Genomic DNA, 15534 nt, shown 5'->3' on the forward strand with positions numbered 1-15534 from the left:
CAAATGCGTTATGAGAAGGGATGCGCTGAGTTGAAGTCGGGGCCGAATACGTGAGCTCTCAGTTGGTACGAACGTTGGTATATGAACTTTGCCCTGCCCCCCGCGCTCCACGCATTTGTATTAATAACGCTGTGAAAGACAGCCGTGCCAGGCCACAGACGCGCGCATATTACCTTCTGCCTGCGTTTGCCCAGATATGCACCGCGAGGATTTTCCCGCCTGCCTGCCTGCCTTCGCCGGGATACGTGTGGTGACCGCCAGAGGGCCACGCCGGGTGAGCCGTTCCTGGAGGACCAAAGCCGGCGCGTTCGGCGCGTGAACATTCTTCCTTCATCTCCCTGTGTGTGTGAGTGGGCCCATTGCCTGGAAAATAAGTAAGACTGTTTAAGACTGCCCTGTGTCTCTTCTTCTTCTACCATTGTACATTGTGTAAATAATAATTAAATCTGTTCTTCCTCTGATTCGACCGTTTCGTCCCTTCCATCATTGACTTAGCATGGTATGAATTAGATCGCTCTGATCAGGTTCAATAGCAAGGTAACAGCATGGGTCACATGGTACGCCATCCGCTCAGGTGTACTCAATTACACGTGGCTCGTGCGAGACTCGATCCCCGCTTCCGCTGCGGCGTGGATACTTAAGGTACGTGGAAAAATTGTCCCGAGACCCTTTCCCACGTCTGCCTGGAAGTGGCGACTCAGTCTCACGGTTCGAAGACCCAAGGAGAAAAAGGGCTTAATCCCCCCTTTGTAAGGGAACGGGCTTCGCAAAACTGCAACTATATATATATATATATATATATATATATATATATATATATATATATATATATATATATATATATATATATATATTGTTACTGATCGCGGTTTAGATGGTATGATGGGCCGAGCGGATGGTCCAACCGCGACCGAACAGTTACTCCCCGATTAGAACCCGATTCCACCCGACGTTGACCAGATCGCACCGCGGCTGCTCAATGAGGGAAAAGACTAAAACGACGAATGCAAAGAGGAAAACGAAGGCAAAGAAAGGTTTGGAAATACTACTGAATTTATTGACTATTTACACACATAAGCAAAAGAAAGCAGTCACGTTTATTTACAAGCACATAAGACGCAGGCGACACAGTGAAAATACTAGCTTATACAGACTTAATAACCCAGGACAGAACAAACAGAACAAACTCACGTACACAAGAAGGATGGAATGGCAGGAGGTGGATGGCTGGAGGGAGAGGAAGGTCCAAGGGGGTCCTGCAGCACAACCGGCGCGTTTAGCAGCCGCCGTTCCTTCACGGCCCTGCTCCAAACCGCCATTCAGGCCCCCAAGCTGCTGTTGTGGCTGCTGTGGACGACGCGTGCTTTGCCAGGCCTTCCCCGACTCGTCTGGTCCAACCCCTCAACTCTTTCTTGGTCCACTCACTTTTTACCACCGACTCCTCACCGCAACCAACGCCACCAACTGACCACCACCACCGACTCCTCACCGCAACCAACGCAACCAACTGACCACCGACTCCACTGACTGACTCCTCACGACTCTCTCTTGGTGACCAACTCACTTGCTTCCTGCGTGCGCGCCTTTATAACGCCTCCGGGGATTAAGCCGCCGGCCTTTTGGACACGCCCATCGGGGTGCTCACCTCGGCCCTGGTTGGTCGCGCGACCCTCTGGCTCCGCCCTTGATGACGACGGGCGGGCACGCCTTTCTTCTCCGATTCGAGCACATGTTCAATGGTGGTTTTGGAGGGGAGGTAATTGGGAATCGAGGCTTGGCAATGACGAAAGGGGATGTAGATTTTGGGGATGGGAATGAAAGGGGATCTATTCTCTTTCACTGGTGCAATGGAGTACTTCAATTAATGGGAGACACAGCCTTACCCAAAAACACAGAATAAGAGATAACTATCAAACAGGGGTATTCTATTATTTGGCTGACGTGTATGCTTGTGGACTAATTATGGGATGCCCTTTCACCTTTACACAGCTCCGGAGGTAGGGGGGCACAGAATAAACAATAATCTATCTATAATTCCAGTAATCTCTGTGTGTCTGTCTGTCTGTCTGTATGCGACCGCTGTTTCTCGACAACTACCGGTCCGATATACTTGAAACTTGCCAGGTATATTGCTGGGGACCCGAGGATGTGCCTTTTCAAGGTTTGAAATTAATCGGACAAGTGGTTCCCAAGGTATGGTCACCGTACTCGCAAGCCGTTCGCTTTGGCTTTGCGAATGGACCAAACCATTTCATGTAAATAGAGGGGGGGGGGGGGGGTTCTGTGGTCGTTACTGCCACGTGGTTTCAAAGTTGCCAATGGACCAAACCATTTCATGTAAATAGAGGGGGGGGGGGGGTTCTGTGGTTGTTACTGCCACGTGGTTTCAAAGTTTTTTTTTGTTGTTGTTTGCACGCATGTTTTTTTGCACGCACGTACGGGCAAGCACGTACGGGCAAGCACGTACGTGCGGGCACGCCCTAGTAATAATAATACAGCACACAATCAAAAAAAATACAGTCCTCATCTCCGCAACACTGCACCCTCCTCCTCTTAGGCACGGCCCGGGCCTACAACTTTTATTTAGTGTGACACGTAGGTGTGGTTCCCTCTACTTTTAACCTGACCCTGAGTGCGACAGTTTTAAAACATAAATAAATGTCCCCGCTGCTCCATTGCACCCTGCCTAACAGACTTACGCCCACAGTTAACCGAATTGCGGAATGGTCTTCAAACTATACACTGATGGTGGGGAGCATTATTTACAATGACGCTATTTTTATTTACAAAACTAACCCAGGACCTGTGATTGTTCTTTCTGGGGGGGAGACAGTCTGCTCTGCATCGACGCACCAGGAAAGCACCCAAAAATGCACCAATACAAGCACCCTCAAGCACCAATCGGTGCAGTCACCATAGTTCATCAGTGTTCAACAATAAAAAATAAAATCAACAACCCCTAACCCTGCAGGTGATCTCTTGCTCTTCGGCTCCCTCTGCTGGTTATTATATTTGGTCTTCCAGATGTTGTCATTCTTTTGCTTTGCTTACTGGTGGCCTATTTGTATTAAAACTTGCACCCGATGTGTCCATTTTTATTTATTTTATTTATGGCCCACAGGGCCGACTAGTGTGGTTCACCTGTGGGGCATCGGTGCCCTGTGGCCGAGGTCCGCCAGCAAGATTTTGGGCCCTCATGGCCGGTTCCAGCAGAGAGGCCATGCCCCAACCCATGGGGTCCATAAGTGGTGCTCGGCCACAGACCTGTGGTCCATAATGTGGTGCATCGATGCAGACAGCTGGTTCTGGGAATTTCGGGCGCACAATGGCCGACCCACGCACGCTCCCCTCGGCGCCCAATGGCGCACAGGTCATGTGGGAGACAAAAGGGGAAAGACAAATGAGCGAGGGGTAAGGTCACAAGGGTACACATCAATAAGGCAATGCAAGGCGAAATGCGTACGGAGGGCGAAGTGAGAAAGCTCGTCCCTACCGTACGTCACCCCCCTGTCACCTACACTACCCTTGCCCTTACCCCATATTTACAAAATCTACCCATTTACAAATTCGTCACTACTGTCACGTCTTCCCCATATTTCCCCTATACCAAATTCGTCTCCACAATCCCTCTATCCAAAATTTGCCATCACCCAATTCGTCATCAATCCTCATAAGGAGGAAGAGATGGAACAACAAAGCACAATGTCACACCCACGTCATGATGCGTCTCACAATCCAAAACATTTGCATCAAAAATAATTAAACATGGCATGGTGCGGAGTACCTGTCACCTCAGGTGAGTGGATGCAGATGGTGCGAGGAGACTCCAATCCTAACTATCCTCTAAATGACCTTAACACACTTTACACTACCCGGGGTCTCTCCCTGCCAATCCATTGGCCAACTTACACTATGGGTTCTAAAAACCAATTCCCATTGACCAAAATGTGGTGCTTCTCAATTTGGGGTCTCACTCCCCCGATTCATCTCCCGGTGCCCTTGCACAATTTCTGGGCTGCGACGTGTAGCTCTCCCAGCAGGTCTACCCACCTGCACACCTCCACCACTGCAGTTGCCACCCGAGCTTACCTAGCTCCTCACCCTAACCTAACTAACTGGGGACAGCCCCTCCTGGCTCTGTCACCCCACTCGGTGCCCTCTGGCACTGGGCTACCCGGGTCCGTCCTCCGGATCCTCGGGCCCCATCCACAACAACTACTACCGGCTCCCAGAGCCCACCCGCGGCCTCACCTGGCCGACATCCTCACAGTGGTGGAGTGCCCAACCAACTACACACACTAACAGGCTACACGCCCAGCCATTTCCACAACACTAATGCACCCATCCAAAGACCATTCTTTCACCCGCACCACAGATGCCAATATCCAACCACAATTTACCTGTACCCTCTACCTAACACTTACACTACCCGCCCCGGGTATCTGTGATGGGGGTCCACTCTTCCCCCATTCACACCTTCGCACCATCCACTCCACTCCACAATTTCCACCATACTCACTCCACGACCATCCATTCCAATACTCCATACCATTTATTCCATACACCTGTCCTCCATTCACCTGTCGTTGCACACCTGTGCAATCATACCTGGTGCCACCTGCACCCTCCTCCTCTTCCTGGACCATTTGGTCAACACAACACGCAATCACCACTACTCCCTCATACACTGCTCCACACACCTGTTCAGTTGCACACCTGTGCAATCACACCTGTTCAATCCTCACACACACGGCATCATCTCATCTACCTGTTACCCTGCTAACTTAGTGCTCCCCGTCTTCCCTTTACACTAAGCACATACCACGTCATTATCATCCATACTAATCTACCTGCGTCCCCACTACAGGTATCAGTCACTAACTAAACTTAACGTTACCTAATGTCATCTTCGCTAGATCCCTATCAATATAACCTAACCCACCCGGGCTAGTTTTCACTGCCATAAACCCCATAATCTATTGCGCATTTGCCCCACCCTTCTGTGAGGGATGACAGCGTTGCCATCCCACCACAGCGGGGCATCTCTCACTACCATCCCCCCAGTCCTCTGACGCTACGAGCCCCCGTCGCAAGAGGTACTGGGTCCTGCCTCGGCATCTAGAGCCGAGGCGATCCATGAGGGCGCCTGCTCGCCGGCATAAGGTCTTATCCGGCCGGCATGGACGATCCGAGGGGGGGTCCGTGGCCCCATTTTGATCTTAATGACCACGTCACAGATTTGCGACAGGACGACTCCTGGGCCTTGCCAGGGGGAGGTGAATTTTGGGCACCTTCCCTTCTGCCTCCGGGGATTAAAGAACCAAATCTTCATCCCCGGAGCGTATTGACTCCCCTGGCTCCGGTCGTCGTACCTGCGCTTCATCTTGGCCCCCGCCAGATGGAGCTGGCGGCGGGCGAAGGCATGGACCCGCTCCATGCCTTCCTCCAGGTGACGTGCGTAACCCTCCCTCGGCGGTGTGTCCGTGGTGTCTGGCACGGGACCGCATAGCAAGTCGGCGGGAGCCCGTAACTCCCGCCCATACATAAGCAATGCTGGACTGCATGCGGTGGCCCCGTGCTGGCTAGTTCGGTAGGCCATCAACAGGTACGGGAGATGTTCGTCCCAGTCATCCTGACGGGTGGTGGTGAACAATGCCAGTTGTTGGATCAATGTTCGATTGAACCTTTCCACCATCCCGTCAGATTGTGGCCGCAAGGGCGTGGTCCTGGTTTTCCGAATTGACAGGAGTCTGCACACATCTTTTAGCAATTGACTTTCAAAATTTCGACCCTGATCGGTGTGCAGCTCCTGTGGAATCCCGTGCCGACATACAAATCCTTCTACGAAGGCCTGTGCTACCACCCCTGCTTCTTGGTTGGGGAGGGCATAGGCCTCCGGCCACTTGGTGAAATAGTCCATTACAACGAGGATATACTTCTTACCTTGGCGGGTGCGGGGCAGCGGTCCTAGAATATCCATAGCCACCCGCTCAAGGGGGGCCCCCACCTGATGTAATTGAAGGGGGGCCCTCATCCTCCGTGCTGGTCCCTTTTTGGCAGAACAGGCGTCGCATCTCCGACACCAGTCCTGTATGTCGCGCCCCATATTCACCCAATAGAACCTCCGGCGGACCCGAGATATTGTCTTTGTCCTGCCCAAATGGCCGCCGGAGCGGGTACCATGCACCTGTTGCAATATGACGTTCTTGAATTTGTCAGGGACTATCACCAGCCAGGAAGTTCTATCAGAGGGAACCTCCACCCACTTGCGATACAAGATGTTGCCTTTCAATTCCAGGGTCTGCCACTGAGCCCAATACGCCTTTGTTTGTGCCCCGAGGGGGGTGACCTCTTCCCCCTTTGGTCTTTGCCCCAATTTGACCCAATTGAACACCAGCCCCAGGACAGGATCCTCCTGCTGGGCCGTGCTCCATGCCAAATCTCCAAATTCCTCGTCCGCGGTTAGTGGCAAAATTGGCCCTCTCACCCGGGTTGCGCCGGACGACGAGAATCGGGGCAGAATCGCCCAATTGCTCCCTCTCCTCGTGTCTCGCACAAAATTTGCAGTTTTCCCCCAGACAAGGACGCCGAGAGAGTGCGTCCGCATTACCATGGGCCTTCCCGGCCCTATGGGCCACATCAAAATCGTACTGCTGCAACTTTTCCAACCACCTTGCAATTTGGCCCTCCGGTTCCTTGCACCGAAGGAGCCATTGCAAGGAGGAATGGTCAGTTCTAACCAAAAATTTCCGCCCGTACAGGTACGGGTGGAAATGGTTCATGGCAGCCAGCATAGCCAATAACTCTTTGCGAGTGACGCAATAATTTCGCTCGGGCCTACTTAAGGCCCGACTATAGTAACCAATCACTCTCTCCACGCCCTCCTGTGTCTGAGACAAAACTGCGCCCAATTCTTCCTGGCTCGCATCCGTGTCCAGGGTAAATGCCCCGTTACTAGTGGGGTAAGCTAGAAGGGGTGCGGATGTTAGACACCCCTTCAATTTTTGGAAGGCCTCGTGGCACTCCCGTGTCCAATTAAATCGCGTCCCCTTCTCTGTAAGCCGGTGGAGGGGACGGGCCAACTCCGCAAATTTCGCCACAAAGCGCCGGTAGTAGGAGCAGAGTCCCAAAAATCCCCGCACCTCCTTGATGGTACGTGGTGCGGGCCACTCCTCTACCGCTTTAATTTTGTCTGGGTCCGTTTTTACCCCCTCGCGGCCGATCACGTGACCTAGATAGGCCACCTCTCTTGCAAACAAAGTGCACTTACTCGGGTTCAGCTTCAACCCTGCCTGTCTGAGGCACCCGAACACCTGGTCCAAATTAGCTACTGCCTGGGGGAACGTTTTGGCATGTACTAGGACGTCATCCAGGTACACCAGGCATGATTGCCATGGCATGCCGCCTAGTACATGTTCCATCAATCTTTTAAAGGTGGCGGGGGCGTTACACAAACCAAACGGCATCACAGTAAACTGATACAGTCCCTTACCTGTGGAAAATGCCGTTTTCTCCTTCCCTGCCCTATCCATCTCCACCTGCCAATACCCACTCTTGAGGTCCAAAGTTGAGAACCAATTTGAGCCCGCAACGGCATCGAGGGTGTCATCAATCCTTGGCAGGGGATATGAGTCCTTGAGTGTCACGTTGTTTAGCTGGCGATAGTCCACGCAGAACCGCGTGGTCCCATCCTTCTTTTTGACCAGCACAACAGGTGACATCCAAGGACTTCCTGAGGGCTCGATCACACCTGCGTCGAGCATTTTTTCAACCTGCTCGTCAGCTTCCGCCCTCTTGCTCCAAGGGAGCCGTCGGGCGGCCTGACGAATAGGCCGGGCCTCACCGGTGTGGATCTGATGTTTCACCAGGCCCGTACGTCCAATATCCTCGGTGGACAAGGAGAAGAGGTCCAAATGGGACCCAACCAGTTTGTGTAAGGCCTCCCTCTGGGTACCTCCCAACTCTACACTACTACGATTTACCATCTCGCAAATGGGATCGGGCCAATTCCTAGAACTTATTGAAGGCTCCCCCTGGGGCCGGCTCGGCTGGACGTTCTCGCCCCTCACTGACGCGACTTCTCTAACTGGGGTGCAGCCAGCTACCTTCGTGCCCCTCACTATAGTGCGTGGTTCTGTGCTAATATTAATTACTCGGACGGCCACCACCGGCCCGTCCGTTTTTACAAGGGTGCGGCCCACGATTAAACCAGGTATGGATAGCGCTGCCACCGGTTCGACCAGGCCGCAGGATTCCTGCCATGTCGGGCGAGCTGACCATCGGGCCGGCACTATGGCCTCGGCCCCCGGAGGGATGGTCACGGCCTCAGGAGCCTCCAGCTCCACCCTCTCGGCCGTGCTCACCCCCTCCAATGGTAGCTCTTCCACTCCCCATCGCAGGATCCCCCGACTCAAGTCGATTTTACAACCGCTGGCAGTCAACAAATCCAACCCTATTAAGCATGGGTCGCACACCTCCGCCACCCAAACCTCTATCTCTTGCTTTACCGATCCCAACTTGAGGGTCACAAAACCAAGCCCTATGATCGGAGCCGTTGCCCCGGTAGCCAACTGCAAACTATGATTTTCCAGACGCTGGATTTTACCCCAGCCGTCTGCACTCGAATTAAGGACCACGGGGCTGATGATCGTGGCGCTGGCTCCCGTGTCCACCACGGCGTCTACCCCCACGCCGGCAATTTTGCACCGAATTGTCAAACTACCCGTCCCAATTCGGCCACAATGAATGACCTGTCGCGTCAACGAGGGCTTCTCCCCATCCCCTACTGCCGAACACCGCCCTGCATGCCCGGCACGTTCTAGTTTCCCGGGTCCTGGCGGGGGGGTGTCTGAGGTCGGCTAGGCCGATCTATACGGGGCGGAGTTGAGGGCATCGGTTGGCGGGAAACGTCCCGGCGCGGAGCTCGACACTCCCATGCACGGTGACCCATCCGAGCACAATTATAGCACCTCACCTGGTAAGGTGCTGGCCTCCGGTATTCCAAATTCCCCCCCCTGTATGTCCGAATTGGGGTACTCTGTCGGGGACTACCGGGTGCCACCGCTGGGGCCGCCTGCCATGGTCCAGGTCCCGCCAGGCGCCGATCCACTAACCTCCGGACCATGCTCTCCAGGTCAGGGCCCCCGTCGGGGGCGGGCCCCCTTGGGGGGCCGCCCCCCATCACGGGCCCCATCTGACGCACCGCCACTGCGTGGCGCTCGCCTCCCCGGGCCAGGGGCCTCGCTGCTTCCCAACGGGCTGCAGCGTCGGCCGCCTGACTCATGGTTTGCGGGCGCCACATGGCGAGCTGTTGCCGGAGCTCCAGATCCGGAAGGGCCTGAATAAAGTGATCCAGCGCCACGCTTTCCTGCGAACTCGCTGCCATGTCCGCGTGTGCAATCCCGACCGCGCGGCGAATATCGTGAGCAAGTTCCCCGATGGTCTCCTGGGGCTTGCGTTTTCGCTGCGCAAGTTGGGCTTTAACAAGCTCGCTTTGCTGTTCAATGCCGAACCGATTAATTAAATGCCGCACGGAGAGCTGGCAGGGTGAGAGCACCCGGTGGTAAAGCCGTCAGCACCTCCGCCGCCGCACCGCGCAGTGCCCCCACCAGGTGTACTCCACCTTCGTCCGGATTCCAACCGTTGCCTTTACACACGTACTCAAACTGCGCCAGGTACGCCCTCAAATCACTCTTGCCGTCATACGGCGCGAGTGGGACCTTGTGGGCGACCGAAGGTCGGACCCCGCGCGCCACTCCTTGCGGGATCAACGCGGGACCAACCCGTTCGGGCTCCCACAGTACGCTATTCCCGGGGGGCTCCCGCGCGTCCCCCGTCCCTCCAAACACTACCCCTCCTGGTGTCGATGCCTGGGTCGCCCCTCCGCAACCCGCTACCCACGCCATACCCCCACATCCTTGCTCACCAGCAACCCCCTCACTCCCCATAGCCACCCCTCCTTGCACACCTCCCCTGTCCATCCACTCCGGACCAGTCATACATCTTACCATTGGTCCCTCACGAACACCCGGGTCTCCACCACCCCCCAAGCCGACTGACTCTCCCCTCACATCATATACATTGCCACTCACCTCCGTACCTCGTCGTCGCACCTCCTCTGCCACCTGCAAACTTTTTATTTGGTTAGTGAGCACCTCATCATGATTTGAACACAGACCTTGTACATATTCCATGACTTCCTCCTTTATTTCCCTCTTAGTTTCCCTCCGTCTTTTCTTAATTTCACTCACCCCCTCTTCCACCTCCTCTAATTTTTCCTTTACCTCCTTCATCTCCCGGTGCGCCCCCTCTATCTCTTCCTCTAACGCCACCTTAACCGTTTCTATGTGCGTCCTCACCTCTCGGTCCTTCGTCTCCATTACTTCTGTCACCTCCTCCAACTTCTTCGTCAACCCCTCATGTACCATCTGACATTCCTTTTGTGTTGCTATTAATTCGTTTTTAATGTCCTTTTGTGTCGCTTTTAAACCCCCGATGATTGCAGTGTTCTTTTCCACTTGGTCCGCTAGTTCCCTTTGTCCGACTGTCAGCTGTTCTACTCCCTTCGTCAGACCCTCTATTCCCCCCTGTAACCTAGCCGTATTATTTCTCACCTCTTTCTCCATACGCTTCTCACCTCGCTTTACCTCCTCGCGTAGCCCCGAGACCTCCTCACTCACACCTCGTCGTATCTCCTCTTTCATCTCCTCCATCTCCTTTGTAGATGCCACCCTCATCTGTCCCAATTCATCCCTCTGAGCATCCAATTGGGTTTCTACCCTGATTTTTACCTCCTCTATCTGCTCTCACATTTGTTTAATTTCTCGGGCGGATTGCTCCCCTATTTCCCGCAATTTGTCCTCCATCCTATTTTCTAGCCCCATTAACCCATTTTTCATCCCCTCTATCTGATTCTCCTGGGCAGCCATTCTATTTTCCACCCCCGTTAACCCATGTTTCACCTCTTTTATCCCGTTGTCTAACCCCTCAAAATTATTGTCTAACTTCCCAAATTTCTTGTCTAACCCCCAATTTGGGCATTGGTACCCCTCGTTTCGTCCCTCATTACCCCCATAAGGGCCCCCATCATTCTGCTTTCCATTTGTTCCATACTGTCGTTTTTTTTCTGCATTTCCACCATGAATTGGGCCATGAAGGCTTGTATTTGGGCCGCGCTCATTGGTTCCGCGACCGTGGCCCCCTCAACCACGTGCGCGAGAGCGCCATTTTGTGCGTCTGAAACCTCCGCAACCACATTGCCATTTTTCTCCTCCGCCCTTTCCTCCACATACATTTCCCCGAGGTCCTGGGTCGATTCTACCCCGTCTATCTCTCCCACCGGCATCCCGTCGCCTTGACCAGCCATGGCGCGATTTCAAAATTCGGGTTTTGCTTTAAAACAAAACAAATTTCGTCCGCTCCAAATTTTGACCAAATTTTTTTTTTAGATGTTTTAAAAATTTGGTTCGGGCCCCGAATCTCACTCCCAGACACCAATTGTTACTGATCGCGGTTTAGATGGTATGATGGGCCGAGCGGATGGTCCAACCGCGACCGAACAGTTACTCCCCGATTAGAACCCGATTCCACCCGACGTTGACCAGATCGCACCGCGGCTGCTCAATGAGGGAAAAGACTAAAACGACGAATGCAAAGAGGAAAACGAAGGCAAAGAAAGGTTTGGAAATACTACTGAATTTATTGACTATTTACACACATAAGCAAAAAGAAAGCAGTCACGTTTATTTACAAGCACATAAGACGCAGGTGACACAGTGAAAATACTAGCTTATACAGACTTAATTAACCCAGGACAGAACAAACAGAACAAACTCACGTACACAAGAAGGATGGAATGGCAGGAGGTGGATGGCTGGAGGGAGAGGAAGGTCCAAGGGGGTCCTGCAGCACAACCGGTGCGTTTAGCAGCCGCCGTTCCTTCACGGCCCTGCTCCAAACCGCCATTCAGGCCCCCAAGCTGCTGTTGTGGCTGCTGTGGACGTCGCGTGCTTTGCCAGGCCTTCCCCGACTCATCTGGTCCAACCCCTCAACTCTTTCTTGGTCCACTCACTTTTTACCACCGACTCCTCACCGCAACCAACGCCACCAACTGACCACCACCACCGACTCCTCACCGCAACCAACGCAACCAACTGACCACCGACTCCACTGACTGACTCCTCACGACTCTCTCTTGGTGACCAACTCACTTGCTTCCTGCGTGCGCGCCTTTATAACGCCTCCGGCGATTAAGCCGCCGGCCTTTTGGACACGCTCATCGGGGTGCTCACCTCGGCCCTGGTTGGTCGCGCGACCCTCTGGCTCCGCCCTTGATGACGACAGGCGGGCACGCCTTTCTTCTCCGATTCGAGCACATGTTCAATGGTGGTTTTGGAGGGGAGGTAATTGAGAATCGAGGCTTGGCAATGACGAAAGGGGATGTAGATTTTGGGGATGGGAATGAAAGGGGATCTATTCTCTTTCACTGGTGCAATGGAGTACTTCAATTAATGGGAGACACAGCCTTACCCTAAAACACAGAATAAGAGATAACTATCAAACAGGGGTATTCTATTATTTGGCTGACGTGTATGCTTGTGGACTAATTATGGGATGCCCTTTCACCTTTACACAGCTCCGGAGGTAGGGGGGCGCAGAATAAACAATAATAATAATAATACAGCACACAATCAAAAAAAATACAGTCCTCATCTCCGCAACAATATATATATATTGTTGCGGAGATGAGGACTGTATTTTTTTTGATTGTGTGCTGTATTATTATTATTATTGTTATTCTGCGCCTCCTGCCTCCGGAGCTATGTAAAGGTCAAAGGGCGTCCCATAATTAGTCCATAGAGCACCCACACCACAGCTAATCATAGAATACCCCTGTTCGATAGCTTATATCTTATTATGTGTTTTAGGGTAAGGCTGTGTCTCCCATTAATTGGAATACTCCATTGCACCAGTGAAAGAGATAGATTCCCTTCATTCCCACTCCCAAAACTTCCATTCCCCCTTTTCGTCAATTGCCATTCGCATTGCCAACTGCATTTTGGGCGGTTTTCCCTTCATCCGCCATTGACCACTAGGCAGGGTTGGGGAAGAAAGGCGGGTCCCCACCTCGTCATAGAGGGGAGGAGTGAGTCAGCCCCACTCAACCAACCACGAACAAGGGGTTGGACTTGGAGAGGGTGTGGAAAGAAACATCGAGGAGGTTCGCGAAGGTTGAGGGGCGGGGCCTATATAACCCACGGCAGGGCGTTCCCCAAGGGAGATGAGCTTTTACAGGGAGACGAGAGGAGGTCCAAAAGAGAAGATGAGCTTTTACAGGGAGACGAGAGGAGGTCCAAAAGAGATGATGAGCTTTTACCGAAACTGTGAGAGAAGTCCAGAGTTGAGCTGCAGATCGAGCCACCGAAACTGCGAGAGAAGTCCAGAGTTGAGCTGCAGATCGAGCCACCGAAACTGCGAGAGAAGTCCAGAGTTGAGCTGCAGATCGAGCCACCGAAACTGTGAGAGAAGTCCAGAGTTGAGCTGCAAATCGAGCCACCGCAACTGCAGCCACAGCAGCGTGAGGCCTGGACGGCAGTTTGGAGCAGGGCCACGAAGGGGCGGCGGCTGCCCAACGAGTCGATCGGGGCAGGACTAGTTGGACCTCCCTATCCCGCCAGCCATCCATCTCCCGCCAGTCCTATCATCATTCCCCGTGTAAGTGTGTTCGTAGTCTGTCTTTTGTCTTGTCCCTGGGTAGTAACAATAAGTCTGTATAAGCTAGTATTTTCACTGTGTCACCTGCGTCTCATGTGCTTGTAAATAAACGTGACTGCTGTCTTTTTGCTTATGTGTGTGAATAGTAAATAAATTTAGTAGTATTTCCAAACCTTTCTTTGCCTTCGTTTTCCTCTTTGCATTCGGTCGCTTTAGAGTTTTCCCGATTGAATAGCGGTGGCGCGATCCGGCCAAAGTTTGGGGCAAATCGGGTATTAGTCGGGGAATAACTGTTCGGTCGCGGAGCCTTCGCTCGGCAAATATAACATCTTTAACCGCGTCCGTAACAATATATATGCGTGCATGTATGTATGTATGTATATGTGTGTGTGTGTGTACATTCACCATCAAACGATGGGGTTTTTTGGGCAAAGCAACAGCAGGATAGCTCACTTGGTAGTAGGCGAACCTCTGAGATATCTGGTTGTAGATTTGAATACTTTGAACTATCTAGCCTGGGTTTGAATCTTAGCCCAGCTATAAACTCTCCCTCTGGTGTCTTGCAGGTAAGGTGATACATCAATGAACGTTCAACTGGACGTCCCATCTGCTGGCATTAGTTGGTGGACATTAAAGATCCCACAATGTCCTTCAAGAAGTGTCGGTGAGTTATAGCCTGGAACTTGGCTAAGTTACAAAATCCTGTTGCCTTCACTGGAACATCAGGTCTGGCGAGCAGGTTCGTGAAAGACTTGGGCCAAAAACGTTAATGGACCACCCCACAAGAAAGCGGTCCATTAAAGAAGCGATGGTAGATATGTAGGACAAAGTTATTAGAAAACAATATATCTTTACATGAACTACAAGGTTATTAGGTGACAATAGATAAACTATCATTGCATTTTCGATTTCAACCCGAGTTCACAGCATCATGAGCTAAGTGCTCAGATGGGAGTATTTACACTGTTATAGGCCATACTCAATAATGAAGATTTTATGACTTTAACCGACTTCCCTTTACTACGCTTGAGAACTTATTTGGACAATTTAAATGGAGTCCAATAAATGGTGAGGTTGCACATTGTGTACCACAAAAATTGTATCAGAGAAGTACTTTGGACTCAAGTAGTTGATAATAAAATTATAGTCATGAAATGTACATCATTGTAAATTAAATGTCCAATCGAGTTTTCCCATCTGAGAAGACAGCCCATCCTATATAATATACTATATAATGCGAACCGTGGTGTCTGTCCGTGCGTTTGTGCATTCGCACATTCAGCTGTCTCCCATTTTCTGGCGGCTGCTTCCCGTGCTGCATTTGAAAAGCTCTGCACTCTGGCAAAGCTCAACATTCAACCAGAAGAATAGCACGATACCAAAGGAGATGCATTTTAAACATATAAATACAATATGGAATCGGTTCATTGTTTAAGATACGACCTTAGGTTTATCACAAACTTGAACAAACCATGTCAGTGTTGTTAATAACAGTAGCCTATACTTAAAGTCTTTGAGCAAAGTTTGCAGTGTAAGGTGGTCATTTAATTAAATAAAAACTTCCACTTACCATTGTGACCTAAAAATAACATTAAAAGACTGTGGACGAGAGAGAGAGAGAGAGAGGTGAGAGAGGGTGGGGATGGAGAGAGGGAGGGAGGGGACGGGAAGAAGGAAGGGAGGGAGAGAGAGAGGAGTGGGGGGGGGGGGGAGGGGGAGGGGGAGGGATAAGTTTCATTCTGTATCCATCCTGTCCATCCCATTCCTCCCTATAGCCTTTGTTTGTCCTAGTCTCCCTTTATTTTATCCTTCAACTCTGCT

The 15534-nt window shown here is 51.9% G+C and overlaps 1 long non-coding RNA gene across 1 annotated transcript in view; it reads left to right on the top strand.

The window, feature by feature from the left end:
- The first annotated feature begins 233 nt into the window (after nucleotides 1-233).
- The window catches only part of LOC137423024 (uncharacterized), a 72358-nt gene continuing 57057 nt past the window's right edge, over nucleotides 234-15534 (top strand). The window contains exons 1-2 of the long non-coding RNA XR_010983618.2: nucleotides 234-346; nucleotides 14280-14377. This is a non-coding gene — a long non-coding RNA (uncharacterized LOC137423024). The remainder of the gene's footprint in view (nucleotides 347-14279; nucleotides 14378-15534) is intronic.

The sequence above is a fragment of the Myxine glutinosa genome, chromosome 3, assembly GCF_964187855.1.
Source record: "Myxine glutinosa chromosome 3, kmMyxGlut1.1, whole genome shotgun sequence".
NCBI lineage: Eukaryota > Metazoa > Chordata > Myxini > Myxiniformes > Myxinidae > Myxine > Myxine glutinosa.